Source organism: Pezoporus occidentalis, unplaced genomic scaffold (genome assembly GCF_034315485.1).
Source record: "Pezoporus occidentalis ecotype Australia unplaced genomic scaffold, CSIRO_AGI_Poc_V1 ctg110, whole genome shotgun sequence".
Classification (NCBI taxonomy): domain Eukaryota; kingdom Metazoa; phylum Chordata; class Aves; order Psittaciformes; family Psittacidae; genus Pezoporus; species Pezoporus occidentalis.
This window is the reverse complement of record NW_026912887.1, coordinates 1,192,975-1,213,363: the sequence shown is the minus strand read 5'-3', so window position 1 is coordinate 1,213,363 and position 20,389 is coordinate 1,192,975. Positions and strand designations below refer to the sequence as shown.

General features: G+C 43.1%; 1 long non-coding RNA gene across 2 annotated transcripts; it reads left to right on the top strand.

The window, feature by feature from the left end:
• Positions 1-3,580: 3,580 nt before the first annotated feature.
• LOC134170424 (uncharacterized) lies at positions 3,581-19,843 on the top strand. 2 transcript variants are annotated; one of them, XR_009967267.1, is made up of 3 exons: positions 3,581-3,829; positions 14,060-14,131; positions 19,627-19,843. It is a non-coding gene; the product is annotated as an uncharacterized LOC134170424 (long non-coding RNA). The 2 variants fall into 2 exon arrangements; XR_009967268.1 differs by lacking the exon at positions 3,581-3,829 and adding an exon at positions 12,623-12,777.
• The last annotated feature ends 546 nt before the right edge of the window (positions 19,844-20,389 follow it).

Here is a 20,389-nt window from a genome sequence, read left to right as displayed (position 1 = left end):
CAGCCCCTGCCTGGCAGAAACAGAGAGGTTGACAGGGAAGCCAGCAGTGATGAGAAAACTTAGGAGGTGGAGCTGGGATATGTGCAGCAAACAAAGGCTTTGAGGAGCCCTATTCTGTGATTTGGGGCAGAGCACAATCACATTGTACCAGCTTTTCAGGCAGCACTGTAAAAACAGACATCTCCTGGGTCACCTCCATCCTGCCATGAGTTTCCAAACCAGCCCATTTCCCGAGGAATTTTGGGCAAAGAAAGATGTCCACCCCCAAGAAAACAAATCAATAAAGATGAGGGGGTTTTGCAAGAGATTTAAAGAGCGAAGCATGACTCTTCTTCCAGCTGTCAGTGCTGATATTACTGCGTGTAGTAGCAGCTTGTACAGCATCTCTTTACAATGGTAGCGGGGAAGCTGGAATGTTGTTATATCAGACTATCAAGTTGTTATGTTGGATTACATATAATGCTATCACAAATGACAGAATGCTTGCCTCCCATCAAAAATTTAAAGAGCAATAGACCTCTTTTCAGCTGTCATTGCCGATAACGTTTTATGCACAAGTTTATTCAAGCTCAAATAGAGATGCAGCCTGTCAATAAAGAAGCCCTGGCAGATTAGGCATTGAGTATATTAAAGCTAACGGTACTAATGTGACTACACAGCCTAATCTGACATTTTAGAACTGTAACAAAATGAACCCTTTAAGTTCCCACCAATCGTCTCACCATGGCACGGTGGCTGCTGGGTTTTATGGAGTGGAAAGCAGAGTACATGTACGGGAAATGAAACAAGCTGAAGACTACAGAAAGGTCGGCACGGGCTTGCTCCCCAGGAAACAGAGCAGATGTCTTCCCTTCTTCTTGCTCTTACCTTGCTCTGCTCCTCTCTTCCAGGAAAGTAGGTAAGGCAACAAATAATGGCCCTAAATTGGCAGAGGTGACACAGATTACACATTAGAAAAAGCACTTGGAGGGCAGGGAGGGTTCAGCGCTGGAAGAGGCTGCTGCAGCGACCATAACTCCTCCATCATTACAGCTCTTTAAGACGGGGTTAGGAAAACATCTGCCAGGAATGAGCAGGGGTGGCTGATTTTCTTTGGAGACCCAACACTATTTTCTGCCATTCGCTTTATGTTCTCTAACATCTACTGCTTTCTACTGCCAGCAGAAAGGGTATGTGAGTGCCTGTGTGTTGGGAAACTAGGCCAAAAATAGTCTATTGAAAACAATGACTTGTGGTTTTACAATAGATGGCCTGATTACACTCCACTTTCCCTTCTCTCATATGACGTCTCTGTGTCTGTTGCTGCTCTTTTCCTAGAATCATAGAATCCCAGACTGGTTTGTGCTGGAATGAGCTTAAAGCTCATTCAATTCCAACCCCTGCCACGGGCAGGGACACCTTCCACTAGAGCAGCTTGCTCCAAGCCCCTGTGTCCAACCTGGCCTTGAACACTGCCAGGGATGGGGCAGCCACAGCTTCTCTGGGCACCCTTCACAGGGAATAGCTTCTGCCTGAGAGCTCATCTCAGTCTCCCCTCTGGCAGGTTAAAGCCATTCCCCTTGGCCTGTCCCTACAGGCCCTTGTCCAAAGCCCCTCTCTGGGTTTCTTGTAGGTCTTGTTAAGCATGTGGAGTCTTTACTCCACCTTTAAAAATGAGAAAAAGCTTTTGCTCTATGGCTGTGTCCCATCTAACTGCAGTGCTTACATGGAAACCTGGAAGCAGGGTGAAAAGCTACATATCCTGTACCTGCTGCTGTTGCTCGTGCTGCCTCTAGAGAAGCTTTCTCATCTCTGGCTGTTTCAAAGCTTGGGGACTACAAGTGTGAAGGATAAGTCCCTGACTTACTTATGCTGCAAGAGATCTTTGTGTTTTCAATAATAACTATCAATATGATGGAACGAGGTGTTTGGTTTCTGTAATGACTCTCTCTGCCTGTTTCTCTGGTCATTTTCTGTCTGTATTCTAGGGAAAAAATACTTTGAAAAATAATGACAATGTCTCTCAGAAAATAATGAGTTCCTTCCAGTTAGCTGCAGGATTGTTTACTGCCATAGCTGAATAATAACAGCACATCAAAGACGACTGCTGTAATTAAAAGATTTGTGAACATAGGTTAACAAATTAATGCATCATAATCTGTAATTGTCTAATTAGGACAAAAATGCTAGTTCCACGTAAAAGACCAACAAGAAGAAATTATAAGGGGGAAAATAAGATAGACAACAGCACTGATAGTACAGAACATCGGCAAAGATGCTATCTGAACTTTATCAATAGGTCCTCAGGGGTACTAGCATTTTTGTGGATGAATTTACGGAGAACTCTATTCTGCTGTATGAATCCCATGAGCTTGTGGAGGACTGCCCTGAAAAGACTCTGTATTTGCCATTAAATGTTTTAAAGCATTTTTCATTCTTTTAGCACCCAGAAGACCAAAGAGCAGCAGACAGTGTTGCTGTGCACACCCGTGGGAGCTTAGCAATCAGGTGTAATGGGAGAAGTATGAGATTCCCACTTTTACCAGTGGGCATCGAGGCAGGAAAATCCCGCTATCAGGTCAAAGCTAAAGGCAAAAGTCCTCTTGAGTTTAGTGGGTTGAGAATTTCATTTGGGGAGATGAAGGCCAGTGTTTTCCTACAATGTGGGACAGATGCCAAAAAGAGTTTGGCTTTGATTCAAGTACCAGGAGAATCTCACGTGGTTGCAAGAGAGACCAGTGCAGAGATGTTGTGCTGTCCAGACAACACAGCTCTCTCATCAGCATGGATATTACTGAGTGCTGAGTTCTCCAAAGGATCTGGCTTAACATGAGCTGATCCCCTGGGACTCAGCTCTCTGTGCAGGGTCTGGGTTTGAAACCAATCCTTGCGTTTCTCTGCCCTCCATGTGCTTTGCTGATGGTCCATCAGGGAACCTGTGGCAGAGCACATGATCAGAGCCAGATGCTGAGCACTCCTTTTCAGGGCTCTGCATGATCCCGGATGCACAGTTAAGAGCTCCACAGGCTGCTGTACACCCAGAGGAGGATCAAACAGATCCAGGTGGGGGGATTCAGACTACCACAGGGCTCCTCAGCCCAGTCAGGGCCATGCAGAACTGCAAATCACTGAGCATGGAAAGAAATGTGTGCTCTCATCTGAGAGCAAATGCTCTCTAGAGGCTTGATAAAATGCATGAGGACAAGACAATTTGGAGTGGTAGCTGCCCCAAGTAGATCTCGGGAGCAACCTGAGTCACACTGGAGGGAAAAGAATGAGTGCACATGGTTAGAAAAGCAACTGTCATTTATCATCTTTATTCTCAGTAATGACTCTGCAAGCCTCCACTCTGTCTTCAGGAAAGAACACACAGCCAACTTTTGCATGAGTTAATAGTAGGGTTTGGGCATGCAATCTTCTGCATTACACCTCTTCTACCTAATGTACCAGATGAGCTTCATTAGCTCATCACTGCTGCTGGCTGCCTCCCTTTACTCTGACAGCAGCCAGAGAGTAGAACATGACAAATACTCCAGCAGTGATTGACCTTGATGGAGTGAGCAGAATGCTTCACTTCCTTCAGGTTCAGCCGTCTGGGTGACTCAGAAATCAGAGCACAGCTCAAACCTCTGTGAAACTCTTCTTCAAGCAGGGCTATGCCTGGTGTTCCCTTTCTCTGCTCCAGGCTCTTTAATGGAGGCAGGGCACCTTGTAACCCTTCTGCAGGATGGAGCTAAAAAGCCTTACCTGTAAGCATGAGAAAGCTGAGCATCAGGCTCTCTGCAGAGGGCCCTGCAGCTGCTCTTAGCATCTGTCAGAGCAGTAAACATCCTTCATGAGTGCTTTGAAGGTAAGTTTGTCTTGAAGCCAGTAATGTTGAGAAAATGCAGGTATTAATAATCAAGGATAGTTAAGCGTTTTGTTTATGTCTCTTTGTATTTATATGTATGAGCTGTAGTATGTTTTGTTATGCTTTGAGAAAACCAATTCTAAATTGCTGGGAGGGTATTTTCCTCAAAGCTATTTTAAATGGAAAAACACACCTTTCTGAGAAAACAAGGGTATTTTTGTGAGTTTCCCCATTCTACCAGTGAAGCCTGAATAGGACAAGGGCTGGGGAACATGCAAATCTGTCAGAAGGCATACGGCATTGTGTTGTCTCAATAGGGCTTTTTTGTTTCCTCTTGATTTGGGAAATAGTTGTTAATCACTGCCTAATTTTAATTTTAAATAGGCCATATTCGTAGGACTCAATTCCATAAGAAAGAAAAACACAGCAATTGAACTTTGTGCAACAGTTCTGGGCAACAATTGAAACCATAGCAATGAACACAAACACATGAGTGTTTACAAGATCAGAGCCTGAAAAAGATTAATGAGCAATAAATATATTAGATCTCTAATAATCTGAGTAAACTTAAAATCTGGTGGAGGAAGAAACCCAGTGGTTCTCGAGTTTTTTCTGCTGGTCAGCTTAATGCATGGAACCTGGTGTCTTTGGTAATAGAGCTCAGTCTAGTGCCTGTGTTACTCGTTGTTTCTGCTACTCTGAGCTCAGCACCCTTCTGATGCACTTGCTGCCAGCAGAGAGCACAGGTAGGGGTTGGGGTCACGGAAATCGCATCTGCCAAAGGAATAGTCAGTGTTGTTTACAGAGATCTGTGGCTTAATCCAGTGGAATAACATTTATGTCCCATCTGATTCGAGGAGTTACATCCTTTGTGAATTGATGCTGGTGTGTTAGTAAACAAGGAAACTTGCACAGTACATTCTAAGACAAAAAAAACCCAACTTGATGTTGTGGCTAACTGGGTTTTGTTGGGTTTTTCGTTGGCCACGTGCTACCGATTAAAGGTGATTTATCCTTTCCCCCCTCCTCAGCTTTTAGAATGTTTAATGGAAATTTCTCAGTGAAGCAAGTTAGAGAATATGGTACATCTATTAGCACAAATCAGCTTCCCATAAGTTGAGAGACAGCTTGAGCAGCAGAAAGATTGACAGAACAAGAGTCAAACAAGTCTCTCTGTAAGCATAGGCACAGACTTGGAAAGGGTCCTGCTTGGTAAAAATCCTGTAATAAATTAGAGAAGCTGCAGATATATAAACAACACAAAGCTTGTTGGTTTGTATCCCTCTGTGCTTTATAGCGCCTTTACTGGAAGTGACAGGATCCCTAAATCCTTGAGCATTCTTCCATATAACCAAGTAGATGTGTGAAAACAGGGGCTGACCTTAATCACCCATGATGTGGACACTGAAGTTATGCAAGTTTTATGAAAATGAGGGGAGTATAAAGGAGACAGGCCCTGGTTTAAGTCCCTCCTTATAGGTATTGGGAAATACAGGTGGAAAAGAAAGGTTTGGAAATCCAATTTCATTGGTTCTGCTGCTCAGGCTTCTCGGTTTTCTGTACAGGTCAAAGCTTTTCATAATCTAGAAGCTGACACTAAAATGCTTCTTTAGGCTGGATCTGGAGGGGGATAAAGGGGGGAGTCTACCCAAGACCCTTCACAGTTATGGGGCAACTCAGCACAGGAGTCTCTGCCTCAAACATGTAACCTGATTTCCAGGGGCTTTGTGAGCCCATATGTTTTGATGGGTGCTCAGTACTTTTGGTGCCTTTCGATTTCTAAATATGGATTTGGGAAGCCTAATTTTAACCACACACTTTTGGAAAGTGTTGGCAATAGTTTAAAGAGACTGTCTAGACCAGCACGCCTTGCTGCAGCAGATTGCTCCGGGTGATTTATATATTCCTGGTGCTCGCAGTCTCTGATGCCTTTTCAGTGTCTTACAGCTGTTGCATTTATGCAGCACTCTTTATCTTGACCTTAGCCCTTGGATTTCTCAGCTATTCTACTCTCTTAACATCTGGGCCTGAAAGGTCACTAATTTACCTTATGTTTCCCTGCTGTGGGTGCCATTGGGTTGAGTGGGTACGTTTTGAAAACTAACACTCTGTTGGTGGGCTGCCTTTGCAAAGGTCTTTCTCCCCTCAGCATCATTGTGTTACCTTCTTCCACTGTAGCAGCTCTAAGTCATCAAACATCTGCCCTTGAGAGCATTGGAGTGTACTTGTTGGATCCTTATGTGTTAAAGCAGCACACCAGGTATCCAGTGTGCTGATATTAAATTGCTTTCGCAGCCTGCCTGGAGAATAAGGAAGGAAGCTTTATTTGTGCTAACACCCTTTTAATGCATCTCAAAAGACTATAATAAACATCTTCTGGACTGTAAAAGGAAAATATATATCTAGAGGTTGGGGTAAATTATGAAATACTGGCATACCTAATAAAAATTCTATCTCAGTTGTTTAACATTTAGTGAAATGTTAGATGATGTGAAACCAGACCTGGCTTCACTTCAAGCCTGGGTCAGTAATGTCACTTGGGGAAATTATGAGAACTTCTATTAACTTTGTACTGGCAGATCTCCCAATCTATTTCACATCTATACATTTTTAGCACCCCACAAGCAATACAAAGTGTCATTTCTCACATCCGAAAGCCAGATTATATTGCAGAGCCCCTCTGCATACAGGAGGATACTTCAGAAATTAACAGGTCAGAGCTCTCATTGATTTCAATAAAAGAGCTGTTTGTGGCAAATTTCTTGATTATAGAAGCTGATGACTGCTTTGGGCTTCCTGTCAAAGCCAGCACAGCAGGACACAGCTTGAAAGTGTGGGGAAAAGAGCGTTAGATCATTAAGTCAGACAGACTTCAGACATCTAGGCTCAAATTCAGACTCAGTTTTGAAGTCACTGAGACCCTGGTGCACCACACTACCCCTGAAATGGGAGCCTCAGAGGGAACCAAGACAGTTAAAGTGCTGTGGGAGGGGGACAGTCACAGAACTTTTAAGCTGTTATCTCACATACTCTCTTTACCTTATCTTCTCCATAAAAGAAACCTTATCCTCCTGCCCATTCCCCTTTCCAAACTCTCAGACAGACAACTCGTTCTGGAACTTGAACGACTTTGTCTGGAAAGGACTTTCCACTAGAGCCTGAGAATTGGAGCAGACTTTAAAGTGGCTGGTAGTATTTTCAGAAAAGAGGTATTTGGCAAGCCTTTAATGTCATGCTTGCCTGGAACTGCTCTCCTCTTTAATTAACTCTGTAAAAATCCTCTGGTTACTTTATTTGCTTAAACCACTACAGAAAAAGAAACGCACAGAAACCCGATTAATAAATCCATAGAAATGTACTGTTGTTCGCTGCGATGCAGCAGAGCGCCAAGTTCCCTGTACATAATTCAAGCCCCTGGCAACAAAGGTGTTTGTGAAAGTCCCCTGTTTTGACACAAACACAAAGGTGGAGTATCCTCTGCGTGAAACGCAGGCGGTGGTTTTTCAGCTCATCTTCTCGAGGAAGCCTTGAGGTGGGTATTAATAATTTAAGTTCAAAGCAGTGTCCAGGATTTCTCAGGCTCTGTGCACATGGAGCCTCCTGGGATGTCTATACTACAGAGCCTGACCCGTGACTGCTGCGCTGGGAATACAAGTCCCTACAGCCCGAGGTGGGAAGCTGCAGCTGAGCTTTTAACTGGAGGCCCCGGTGCTCCAGCCTAAGTGGCTACAGCGGCAGAAAAGATAATGACAGTGACTGTTTCATTACAGGCAGGTTTTCACCCCTAAGTCTCAATAAGCAAGTGATCCGTGACTACATCAATCGCACTGAAACGTGACTGAGTGCCCGTGCTGATGGAGGTGTGGAGAAAACCCCTCCCTGCTGCAGCAGCCCCTTCATGGCCAAAGCAGAGCAGGGGCAGTGGCAGCACCTCCCAGTCCTGCTGTGCTGTTCTGGAGGCCCATAATGCACAAAGAGGGGAAATATTTCCTTAGTTCACTAAACTGATGTTCTGGCATTTAGCTTTAAGTATCTTCTATTTCCCTCAGTATCTGACCTTTCCCTTTCTCATATGGCTATTACTCTACTCAGCTAGCAAAAAGCAACAAGCAGCCATTACCAGCCTCATCTCACCAGTCCTGACCATTAGTGTTAATCACCTCCTCCTCCAGCCCTCCTCTCTCCTGGTCCAACTCCCCTGCATCTTCTCTTGGTGACAAGCAGTCAGCACACAATGGGAGCCAGTGCAGGGTGAAGTAAGCAATGATCCAGCAGCACCATGATAACAGGCCAGTCATTTCCAGCTGCTCGTGTGACTGTGCTTCTCTCTGGCAGGATGCAAAAGAGCCGGGATTAAAACAGGAGGCCTGGTGCCGTACATCATCTTGCTGTAATTTCCCCCAGGACTGATGTGATGACTGCAGCAAGATGCACTAGTGGTGGCACATTAGCACTGCCACAGGTATCCATCTCACAGAACATTTCTAATGCTAGCCATTTATCCAGCAGTGCATGCAGGGGATGCACAGCACTGCTCCATTGGCCAGGGAAGGCATGCCTAGGCCAGCTGGAGCTCAGGACTGGGAATGATGGCAGTGGACTTTGTGGTGCATGAAGAGTTCATTTAAAAATGGACAGAAAAAGGAGAGGGGGAGGAAAAGGGGAAGATAAAAGATGCTAAGCTGAAGGTAGCAGATAAGAGAGGTGATAAAACAGAGAAGGAAGTTGGAGCTAAGTATAGAAAGGCATGCGTCGGGAATGTAAATGAAGGGCTGGACTAGATGGAAACCAACGGGACTTTATCTGGAGATTGATAAAAGGGAGATTAAAACAGAAGTTGAAAGGCAAATGTGGGTTGAAGAAACATAGGGAGCGAAGACAGCACTCTGACCAACTTTAGCCTCAGCATTGTGAATTTTCCATGTTGTCTTGGCGAAGAAAAGGAGAGGAGCAAAGATGAGGCTTGTAGCAGGGCTGGAAATGACAAAAAAGAATGGGTGTGAGAGCAGCAATGGAAAACAGGCACAGACAGCACTGCTGGAAAACAAAGGCAATTTTGTCTTGTAACTGTGCACTCACTCAGGCTTGACAAAGAAAGAAGAGGGAAAATACATTCCTGTTATGAAAATTCATGTGTACGTAAATGACGCAGCAAACTTCATAGCGTGCGGTTCATTGTGCCCTGGTCTGGCTGCCAGCTTTCCTGCCGGCTTCTTGCTAAGCTTGGGCTAGTTATTCCTGCCTCTGTGTAACTGTGGGTGATGCCTCTTCACTCCCAGCCTTTGCCTCTCCTACCTTAGGGGATGGTCATCTCTTGGGGATACATTGCTGCATCTGTAACATGCAAATAATCCCTCCGTACTGGCAGCGTCCTGAAGGTGGGATAGGATTGGACATGCCACTGGTGTTTTGTGCAAGCCTGGCTCCAGTCCAGCAAAGCTAAGGTGGCTTTTGTACTTTTAAATGTAATTTTACCACCGTGTGACATGTTGCAGATATGAAGCTTTCTTGGAAGATGAGGTAATGAACTCGTGTGGGAGCTAATGAAGGTCATCATGAGAGAGCAGTAAGAATGCTGCCTACCACTGGGAGACTTCTCCCAGGGAGCCCTCAGACTTCAGCACTTTCCAGTCTAAATAAGATGTATACTTTCCTGACCTTGTCTTCTCCAGTATAAACGTAGAGCAGGATGTACTTAGAATTAAGATAAATAAGACCTTACCCAAATAAAACACGAGTCTGCAGAAAGAAACCTTCTCCAAGGAAGAGAATGAGTGGAAGCAGAAACTGATGCTACTCTAGTAAGAAAAACCTTCAATGTTCTAGAGATGAGGGCATTATAATAGCTGGTGCAGAGTACAGTAGTAATAAATACACCTTAATGTGGAAGATGCTATTATAAGATCTTGTGTGTTTTGCTAAGTTATGAAAGAAACAGCATTTAATTTCTCTACTTGAACTTGATTCTTAAGGGTACTATGGGTTATTTTTATGCCGAGATGTAGACAAGTGCAGCTAATCTTTGAGGAATAGCTATAAAACCACAGCATTCTGAAAAAACTACTAGAAACCTGCCTCAATCATAGAATCAAGAAGAGATCTTTAAGATCATCAAATACAACTGTTCCCACAAGACTTGCAAGGCCACCACTAACCCATGTCACTGAGGGCCTCATCTATATTGTTTTGAACACTTCCAGGGACAGTGACTCCACCACTGCCCTGGGCAGGCTGTTCCAGTGCCTGAGCACCCTTTAGGTGAAGAAGTTTTTCCTAATACCCACTCTAAACCATGACACAAAGTGGGAGAAGATTACTTCACCTGCACTAATATTCCCACTTCAGCTTCTTGCAGCTACAGCCCTCCTGTACCTGATGACAGGGAGTTCCAGTGAGAAGACCTATTTCTACTCTCAACCAACACATTAAGAAGAGGTCAGTGATCTTCTCTGAGCTGTCCTGTGCAGCATGGCCCCAGCATCAGGGCTGCCTGCATTGCCCTGCAGACCCAGAGCTGGCAGAGGGATCAAGGCTGAGCCCCACATTTTCAACACACCATCCTAGTGACGAATCTGAGAGGCAGCAAGGAACTGGGGGGAGCATGGAGAAATGGTTTGTGTTACAAATAATGTCAGACAAGGGGTGGAGGAGCCCTGTCAAAATGCAAATGTACGATTTGCATAATTGGGCAGTCAGGATTAAAGAAGCACAGAGTAGGATAAGGATTACATGGAGGGACAGAGAGGGAAATGAGAGCAGCACAGGGAGAAAATACTGCAGACAGATAAAATATCTGAGATAAGCAAGAGCAAAAGTATTGTTGGAATGCTCAAAGGCAGTGAAAGGAAAAGGGAGCTGAGAGGAGCAGCGGTGTGTGTTACTAATCCAGCGTGTATCTCAGTCAGCCAGGGAGTGTGCAAATGAATTTTAAAGGGAGCTTGAAATCAAAGGGGAGTGTCAGCTGGGCATTAAACATCCCCTTTAGTGGTGACCTTGAGCACCCGGACCACCGCTACCTAACAGCCAAACACAGCACTCCTGAACAGTTCCTTCAAACCTCATCCATTATTAATTTTGCCTTTGGTGAATAGGTCATTCTCCACCAGGATATTTGTCAGCTGTCAAAATCACCCAAGTGGTGGCCTCTGACAGCCTTCGTGCTGTCTCCTGCCCCGGGGCAAGCAAAGTAGTGGTGGTTGCCGATTGTCTATGCTCAGCTTTTCCCAGGAGCTGTGCTTACTGTGTCTGGCTGGACCCAGTGAGGTCTCAAGTGCTTATGCTGCTCAGCAGTGACCAGCTTCAAAACCACCCACTCATTCAATCTCCCCTTTGTGCCAGGTCCAGGAGCCTTCCACTGCTCTGTGCAACCACCCTTCAGCCCTTCTCCTTACCCAGCTCCTAATGCTCCCATGGACTTGCTTCCCTCTGGCTTGTTTGTACAGAGAAGATGGTTGTGGCCAAGCCAAGTTCAGAGCCACGTTCTACACAAAGCCATATGTAGAAGCAAAAATGTAATACTGTTTTTTTTGAGACTTATACTGTGCTAATGCCTAAGGGTAGGAATTGCATTGTACTTGCAACTGTGCAAATGTAAAACATAAAGAGCATTTGCTGCCCTGGAAAGCTTGTGTTGGTGAGAAAGAAAGAGAGGGAGTGAATGTAGACAGGGGAGCTTGAAGAAGAAGATAGGATGGGGCTGTGATATGGTAGTCAGATGGAGGTACCCACTTTTTCACTGCAAGGGTCCCTGCTAGATTCTGGCAGCTGGAATGGAGTGTAAGATGATGCTTTATTAACATCATGTAGAATATTAATATTGCTTTATTTTCCTTATTGCCAGAATGGAACTTGTTCAAGTCACTTTCAGCTCAGAGAAATGCAGGAGCAAGAGGAGATGGTGGTGGATGTAAGTGTTCAGAAAGAGAGTTGTTTGCTTGTGTGTTGTGCTGAAAATGTGAAGGAGTCTTTCTCTGAAATGTGTCCCTGGTTGGTTTGTTCCCTAACACCCTAAATTTGGATTCAGCAAAAATAAACCTGCTGCTTGACAGCTCTTTAAAGGGTGATGGGAGAAGATGGGTGAGGGAACTGCTTTAAGAAAAAACCCAGCCCTTAAAAATGTGGGGTACAGATCAGTTCTGCTTTTACTCGAAGTGTTACGCCATCCTCCCTGAGAGCTGTGAGTAAACTCCGTGAGTGAAACCATCCAGGTGGAGTGTGGGGACAATTTGCCCTTACTTAATGTTGTCTTACTTCATGTTGTCTCTGTGGTTACTTTCCAGCAGGTCAGTGCTTCACCTGGGTGATTACAGCTGACCAGCATCTGACCTTGTCTCATCATCCAGGGTTTCTATCCCCAGACTTTTCCCCTGGGCCCCAGTAATTCAGCCAAAGCACTTATTTTAATCCTTCAACAGGGTATCTCAGGAAATGCACTTACCCAACTCTCCCAGAATATCTGAAGGGAGAAGAAGCTGGGCGAAAGTTTAATAGAGGAAAATGTGAGTCCAGCCAGAGAAGTGAAATTAAGTGTTAACAAAACCCAACAACACAAAGCTTTGCACGCTCAGATTGTAAATCTCCTCCTATCGCAGTTAGTCAAGTCTCTTATTTTATGTAGTGTCACATTTGACTTATTCTCCAGCTATCGCAGAATGTTTCAGACACAGCAGGAACTGAACTTCTAATAAAACAGTAATAATAAAGAAAAACCCAGACAGGCCTTCAACAAGCACTAGTGAGAAGCAGAGCAGGAGGGGGAGGGCAGGGAAGATTTGAGTGGAGAAAGAGGAGAAGAAGAGAAAATGCAGCCTTGTCCAACTTCAGTATCCCTTATGCACCACTTGCTTTTTTACCTTATTCCTTTCCTTGTCTACACATAGGCTGTATGGCTGATTAAGTAAAGCAAGTGGAGAGCCTGAGGATGCAGATCTATAAATCTGAAAGAGCAGGTATTCCTGAATTTTATGTCATTTTACTACTCAGGATTCTAAGTATTTCACTTCACTTGATTTTGGAAATACTGTCTTTTGTCACAGTTTAATTAATCTTGTACTCTCAGACTGTAATTTTGATTGTCTAAACAGTACAGCGCTGTGCTTGGAAATCATTTTAGGGGTTGTTATATTGCCACTGTCTCTTGATGTTTTATATCATCATCATTCATTGTATAAATAAATGGCCAGGCTTGGCTTTCCCTAAATTTTGGTTGCTCCAAGGTGGGTCATTTTTTCTGAACTGTTTTTATCTCCATTGCTATAGCATTCTGAAGCTCTGGAAGGGTCAGCTTGGCTCCTCAGGAGAATCCAGCTCTTTAGAGGAACAAAATTCCTCTACTGAAACACTACAGGAGCACTGGGAGCTGTTGAGGCAATGGCAGTCATCCCAGTGCCTTCCACATACTGACAAAATGGGGCATTCTATTATAATCTTTCTAGTGAGGTTTCTTGGTTTTTTCTTCAAGATAGAATTGGGCAGAAGAATCTTTCTTCTTCAGGGGAAAAATGATAAATCAACCAACAAATTTCCTCTTGTCAGAGCTTTATTACCACACAACCTTAGTCTAGCTAAGCTACCAAAAATGGAGCCTCATTTACACCTCACTGCTGGTGAATCACTCCTGGAAAACCACAGCTCTTTACATGGAAAACAATGTCTGAAGTGTTTCTGAAAGAGGTTCCTGGCAAAATGCAACATCTGACACAGCCTGTGAGGGTCTGAATAACAAGAGTGAAAAACAAAACACAGAATAATTCGTGGTGTTTAACCCAATCCTCTTCATCTTTGTAATAGAGATCTTCAGCATCTTCTGCAGCTCTACAGTGTGCACTGGTATGCATGCAGCGCTTAAAACAGCTATTAACTCTCATTTGTGTGATGAACACAGCATATCCTCCCTAAACTTGCAACTTGCTCTGTGAATACAGAATTAATTTTCTGAGACTCAAGCTAGGTAAATTAATTTCCAATCAATTTTAAAAATCAGCCTTTAAAAGAAAAAAGGATTCTCAGTAATTACAGAGAGAGATTTCATACTCTCAAAACTCTGAAGGCCAAATTTGCTAAAATCAAGTCAACAGCCTGCAAAATTACAGGGCTGATTTGTGAAAACTATGTTGAACAGCTCATTGTGAAAGGATGTGATTTGTGTACTGTATACTATACTACAGTCTTCTAAAAACTTGTTTTTCAAACCCCTGAAGGCTAATGTCTTTTTTTCTTATTATTTAACAGCTGAGATTACTGAACAGTCACTTGTCCTTAGCTGCTGACACTAGAAATACTGTTGGACACCAAAGATTTGAGGTAAGAGTAGATCATATCCTATTCTACAAAGCCAAGAACTCATTGAAACTGGGTGCTGCTTTTTCAATTAAAAATATTAGAATGACTAAATTAAGCTGTTTAATGAAAGCAACAGATTATGATTCTAAAAGGATCAAAACCAGGCAGGATAACAATTCATGCTGTTCCTGAGGCCATGGCAATATAAGAAATACAGATATAATATAGTATAAGAAATTGGCCAATCTTTTGTCCTCAGCAAATGTATGTGCTGTGATTCTCTCGAATGAGGAGATTCAGCCTGCTTATTTGTAATGTCCTGGTCCTGCCCTTCCTACACTTCAGATTTTGCTTCTGATTAATCACAGAGATTTGAACGGGGACTACTCATGGCAGTAAAGTTAAACAGATGTACATGTGCTTTTACCACAGCGTAGTTTTTATATGCTTGGGACTCTCACCATGCAACATATAACAACTTCTTAAATGCAATATTGGGTGGAGGAGGTACGTTTTTGCCCTCCAGCTGTACTGAAGGAGACTCACAAAATACCATTTAACCATTGGCAGGCACTATATGCAGCAGAGCCATGATGCCTCCCCTTCTGACCTGCAGTGTATGTTGGTGGCTAAGGGCAAGACAGAGCACAGAAGGGTAGGTGAAGAGTCCCACAGTCACTGAAATGCTGTTCCTGAAGCTAAGGATGCTTGAGAAGCATCTGGAGAGGTCTGTGTAAGCGGCATTGTCCAGCTGCTCTGTGTTAAACCTGAGGCCTGAGGACAGTTACACCCTCTCTTTTTTGAGCTGTACCGATCAATATTGCATCCATTGGAAATACCGAGCCCAGTGACAACAGCATTTCACACTCCAGCCATTTGTAGTTCCCTTTACATTAACATGTTAATAATAAAGAAGGGAATAAGACTTTCTGCTGAAATCCTAACATTTGCTCAGCAATACTATAAATATGGCCTATGAACTTGCTTAAGGAGTTATCAAAGGAAACCCTGTACTCTGTTTTTCTGGTTTGATTTATTTAGTTGAAAAGAGTTCCCAACACTCCAACTGCCAGGATAACCATTAGTGTGACCCAAGCAGAAACAAAAGAAGGAAAGTCTTGGTGAGAGTACTGTGAAGGTGATAAGATATCGAGAACCGCTGTGTTTAACATGGAGACACATGCACATATTAAATACTAATGCAGAAAGAAAAGAAGGAGAATCACTGAAATTAAGTGTGTGAAACGTGAAAAGCAGAAAGGAAAATTGCAAAATCAATACAAAGGGAGATGAAATGAGAATTGAGGATAAACCAAAAGCAAATAGAAAACAAGAAGACCCTCCCCACATACACACACAGTCAACAAATTGGGATCTTGAAAAGATAACATTTTCAGCCTAGTGAGTCATGTTCTGATTTTGCAGGTGGCTGAAATAATAAAACCCTATTAAGTTAAGATGTTCAGAAAAGGCATTTACTACTTGAAGGGCGTCTAGCATTTCCAGTCTCTGGTTCAGTGTGGAGTTCCAGAGAAATTCAGTGTGTGTGGTACCAGCCATCAGTTTATAATAAAGCTGTGAGGATTATATAGCAGTTGGACTCCATGATCTTACAGGGCTTTCCCAAGCTAAATGATTCTACGACTGCCACAGGGCTGGGACATGGCTTTACAGCAGCTCTGTGAACGGGACCTTTGATGGCTGGTCCTGGATCAGCCAGCCATCATAATTTTCTAAGTTGCACTGTAAAAGACTATCTTGAGAAGGGAGGGAGAATGAGGAGCAGTACAAGTGCAATGCGAGTATGAGGCTTCTGGGCATGATTTAGGACAGTAGGTTTTCATGGTATTACTGTGAAAGAGGTGAGGTGAAGTGCTTTACCTGCCATTTCTGGAGGCAGCTAGGTCTGTGGGGAGGTTCTTGGAAAGCCTCACTGGATCACTGCATGCTTTAACAAAAAACATCTACAGAAACGATTCAAATAAGGGCTAAAATATGGCACCTCCCATAGGACAGTGTTGTTTGCTAAACGTGTAACAAATAGGATGTAGCAGTCTGCAGAGGTGCTGCTGTGCCAAGGGTAAAGTCTTGGCTATGCACAGTGCACAACCAGCTATATAGCTGGCCTGCTCTTGATATCCCTGTGATATCATTTTTTCCCCTATCTCACAGTTTGTATTTTTTTATTGTTAAGTTATTGCTGCTATTATTTGCTTTGGGAACAGACCACTGGTCATGAGCAAGAACCTCTGCTTGCACAGTGCCCAGCAGTGAGAACACAAAGATTATGCCCACCTCAAGGGATTCATGATCCCATCTGTCTGGTGTTGAAAAGATTTGACCATCCCTTTGAGATGAAACTTTTCCTTTATTAGCTCAACTATGCCCTATACAAGAAATAACTCTCCTTATCCTATTTTCCTTCCTTTTCCCCTCCCATAATCCCTGGGAGTTCTTTTTTAACTAGATTTTTTTTTTTTTCCCTGAGAAATTACAAATAAATTTGAGTCTGGGGGAAAAAAGGATTAAAAATACATAAATAATAATGTGTTTAAAAGCTGCACTGGAAGGTGGAAGAGCTGTAATTATAGCAAGTGGGATGCAGAATGGGAGAAAATGTCAAATCAAGACATTAACTTTTAAATGGCAAGAACACTCTGACAGGAAAAGAGAAGATGAAAATAAGGTACATCAGATCAGTAAATCATAAGCCACCTTCTACCTAATCAAACTCTTCCTTCAATGGACCTTGATACTGCTTATTCATTTAATTATTTGGTGTTTTGCCTCATTTGACAGTAGGTTATGCTCCTGGAAGCTTTATGGTTAGAAGGTCTCTGCCTGGAAAGAGGCAGAATACAAAGAAATAATGACTAACTGGATACGCAGGAGAAAATGACTGGAGCAAAAAGCTGGAGTCATTATGGCTAGTGATGCTTAAAGATGATGTTTTAAACTGGCCTCGGTGATCTGGATGCCTATTAAAATTCCCATAATTTGTATCCAAATTCTCCAGCTGACTTTGGAAACCTCAGTTCCCCGTAGCATTTAGCACCCAAGGCAGCATGTCCTTAGCCTTGGCTCATGACTGCTGTTGTGAGCACTATTAAGGCACTTTGCAAACAGGGAAATTAATTCCATTCCCGTACCCATGGGCGGTCTGAGTGAAGAACAAATGACCGGAGTAATCTGCACACCACTATTCATGACACGTATCAGAACCAGAGCCAGAAAATGGATCACAAATCTCCTGATGTGGCTCTTGATCTGAATCTTATAGTCCTGCTGCAAATTAAAGGTGAAGGTGATCTTGCAGTTTTACTCACAAGGAAAGGACCCAGGCTTTTAATAAGGATTCAGTGAAAGAAGGGAGAAGTTATTTCCTGGAAAGCACTGAGCTATCAGTATGAGGTTCCTGCCCTATGTAGGGCTCCATCCCAAAGCAGGGAAGATGGTGACTGGGACCAGATTTAAAGCTTATTGAAACGGTGAGGATTTCTTCTTTGACCTCCCTGGGTTGGGCTTCAGTGCACTAAAAGAATTGCTACATAAACAAGAGATGTATGGAGATCATGGAAACGATGAACAAAAGACAGGATATTATAGACCAGCTTCTCTACTGAAATGCAGTGTCTGAACTCAGCCTTTCTCATGAATGAATAATGAAGTGTCCATGTTTTATTAGCTTTGCTTAAAATCATCTACTAGTTGAACAACCTTTTGAGCCTTTTAACACTTTGAAATTCACCGTAGCAATGATTCCTTTTTTGTTCTTTTCAAGATACAGTAGCTAATCTGATGTTGGCGTTTCAGTAATTGTCTCAGTTAATGTGTGTGAGGAATATTTCCATTCTGTGAAATGAATATTAGGTGAATATTTAACATACAAGTTTGCTACGTGAAGAACTTACGGGGTAGGCGCACACATTAATTGCTAAGGTGTTGATTTATTAATTATTATTTTTTTCGTTAGCTCTGTTTACCCACTATCCTTTTCTGTGGTCAGATTTGACAGTGGGGAACCTCAGAGTCAGGAGCTCATCAGCTCACAAAGGGGCTTCATGCGTATGGTAAGTCTTGTGCTGATAAACCAAAGCTCAACTGGCAGCTTAACCAAAAGATACATCGTTCTGTCACCACCACTGCTTCGTGTGAGCCCAGCAGCTTCTTCTGCTAAAGAGAGTAGCACATTCACTAATGATACCGGTATGTTTCTTGTTTACTCTTAAGGGGCTTTATCCAAGCAGACCCAGTGCCTTACTGGAACTTTGCCTGCAGTACAACCATAACTCTCATTGCAGGCAGAAATGACTTCAGAAATAATGTTTTTAGTAAAACTCCATGTTGACCAATGCTGACGCAAATCACTTGCCTCCAATGGCGTTTGTTCCGGCACTGCTGCAACCTTGACTCTTTGGGGCAGAGCAGAATTTGTAACACTGTGCAAAAACTGGTTAGAATTGTTACTTAAAGCCAAGCAGTGTTATGGTTTTATTGTTAATATCAGGGGGGAATGTTACTTGCAAGGCTGTGCTTTGATTTTTCTTCCGTCTCCTGAAGCAACATGCTCACAGAAGAATTCACAGCCCTCTCAAATTACATATTACAACAATGACTTACTCCACAATCCATTCTGAGCATAGCTGAAAAGTGTATTTAATATTGCTGCCATTGTTTCTTTCTCCGTATAAAGTTAGTACTTGATTTTCTGTTGTCATCCTCTGCTAGTATATATTTGCATAGCTCTGTTGACATCAATAGTGCTATATTGATTTATACTGCTTGTGTCTGCCTCATTATTCTTTTTATTTTTCGTTTGAGGAGCTTGGTGTATTTTCAAATTCATGGGAGATAAAAAGGGATTGCCTTCTCAGAACAAAATATGTGCAGTGTCTGCTGATGGGATGTTTTAGATGGGGTAAGCAAACAGGTAAGTGAGACATACCAGTGAGGTTCTGTAAATACTGGGGCTGCTTGTGTACCATCTGCAGAATATATTGGATGTATAGGTTGGGATTTTTAAAGGCACCTTAGATTTCTAGCTATCACTACTAGTCAGAAGGATTTGGTGTCCCATGAAACAAAGCTGCCAGTCGTGATTTACTGTTTACAAACAGACAAACTTGCTTTTCCAGAGATGACTGAAGTCTCCGTCTCTCCAGACTAAAGCATGAAGTCCAGAGGTCAGGAACAAGATGTAAGAGGGAACAGGCAGTAGGGGAAAGGACTGGCCAAAAATGAAATTAACACCCAAGAGATGGGTGGCCATGAAAATATCTTCATTCCTCTCTGGAGGGAATATTCTGAAGACAGGAGGAGATGATGCTGCATCACTGTACAAGCAGCAGCCATACTGCATCTTGCAGGACAGTGAGAAAACGCCTCCACACCTTCTCTCACTCTCTTGCTCATGAGCAGGCCCTTGGGTCTGAGTGCAAGAAGAGGTGAAAAATTCACCGATACAGAGATTACACTATGAGGAAGATAACCCCACCTTATCTACTGTCACCTTTCAGATGAAATCCTGATGTGTCAGTGCCCTACCCAGCCTGGAAAGGACTATACTTCCCTGCATCTCTTCACAGGTAAGCACATGGGGCAGGGGTCCTTCTCAGTCCCCATCGTGCCACACTCTGCAGAGGAACCATTAAGCTACTTCCCAAGTTCAGTGTACGAAGTGTTAAAGGGAGAGAAATTGCAGACTTCCCCCTCTGCTTTCAGGAGCTTTCCATCAATTTTCTTTCTCCCTTTTTCTTTTCTCTGCACTGCACTTGAGATGGAAGCATCTGGATCGAAGAGAATTATCTCTTAACAGCAACTTGGGTTGTAGTACATTTCAAAGACTCAGGTTTTATTAGTCACAGAAGACCTTGTAAAAGTTTGCTTCGGATCATTTTTAACAACAACCAATAAACCTTCCCCCATCAGCCAATGAAAAACAACCCAAGCCTCCCCCCACCTCCTGCACAGATGTGTCTTACAGAAATACGGCTATTTTGGAGAAGCAAAAGTGACATTTTCACCAAGTTGGAGGTTTTATCCACAGTAGCTTACGCTAATACGGACCCAATTTCCTTCTGAAAGCTACCTGAACATTAAGCATGCTTGATGTTCAGTTGACATAATATTGTTTGCAATGGTCAGTAATTGCATTTGACTTCACATTGTACCTTTCTGTCCTCAGCCTGCTTAAGGCCGGAGGAGACCTGTAAGCCCAGACTCTGCTCCTGCATGTTCCATGTCAGATGACTGTTTTCATGAAAGCATATTAATACAACA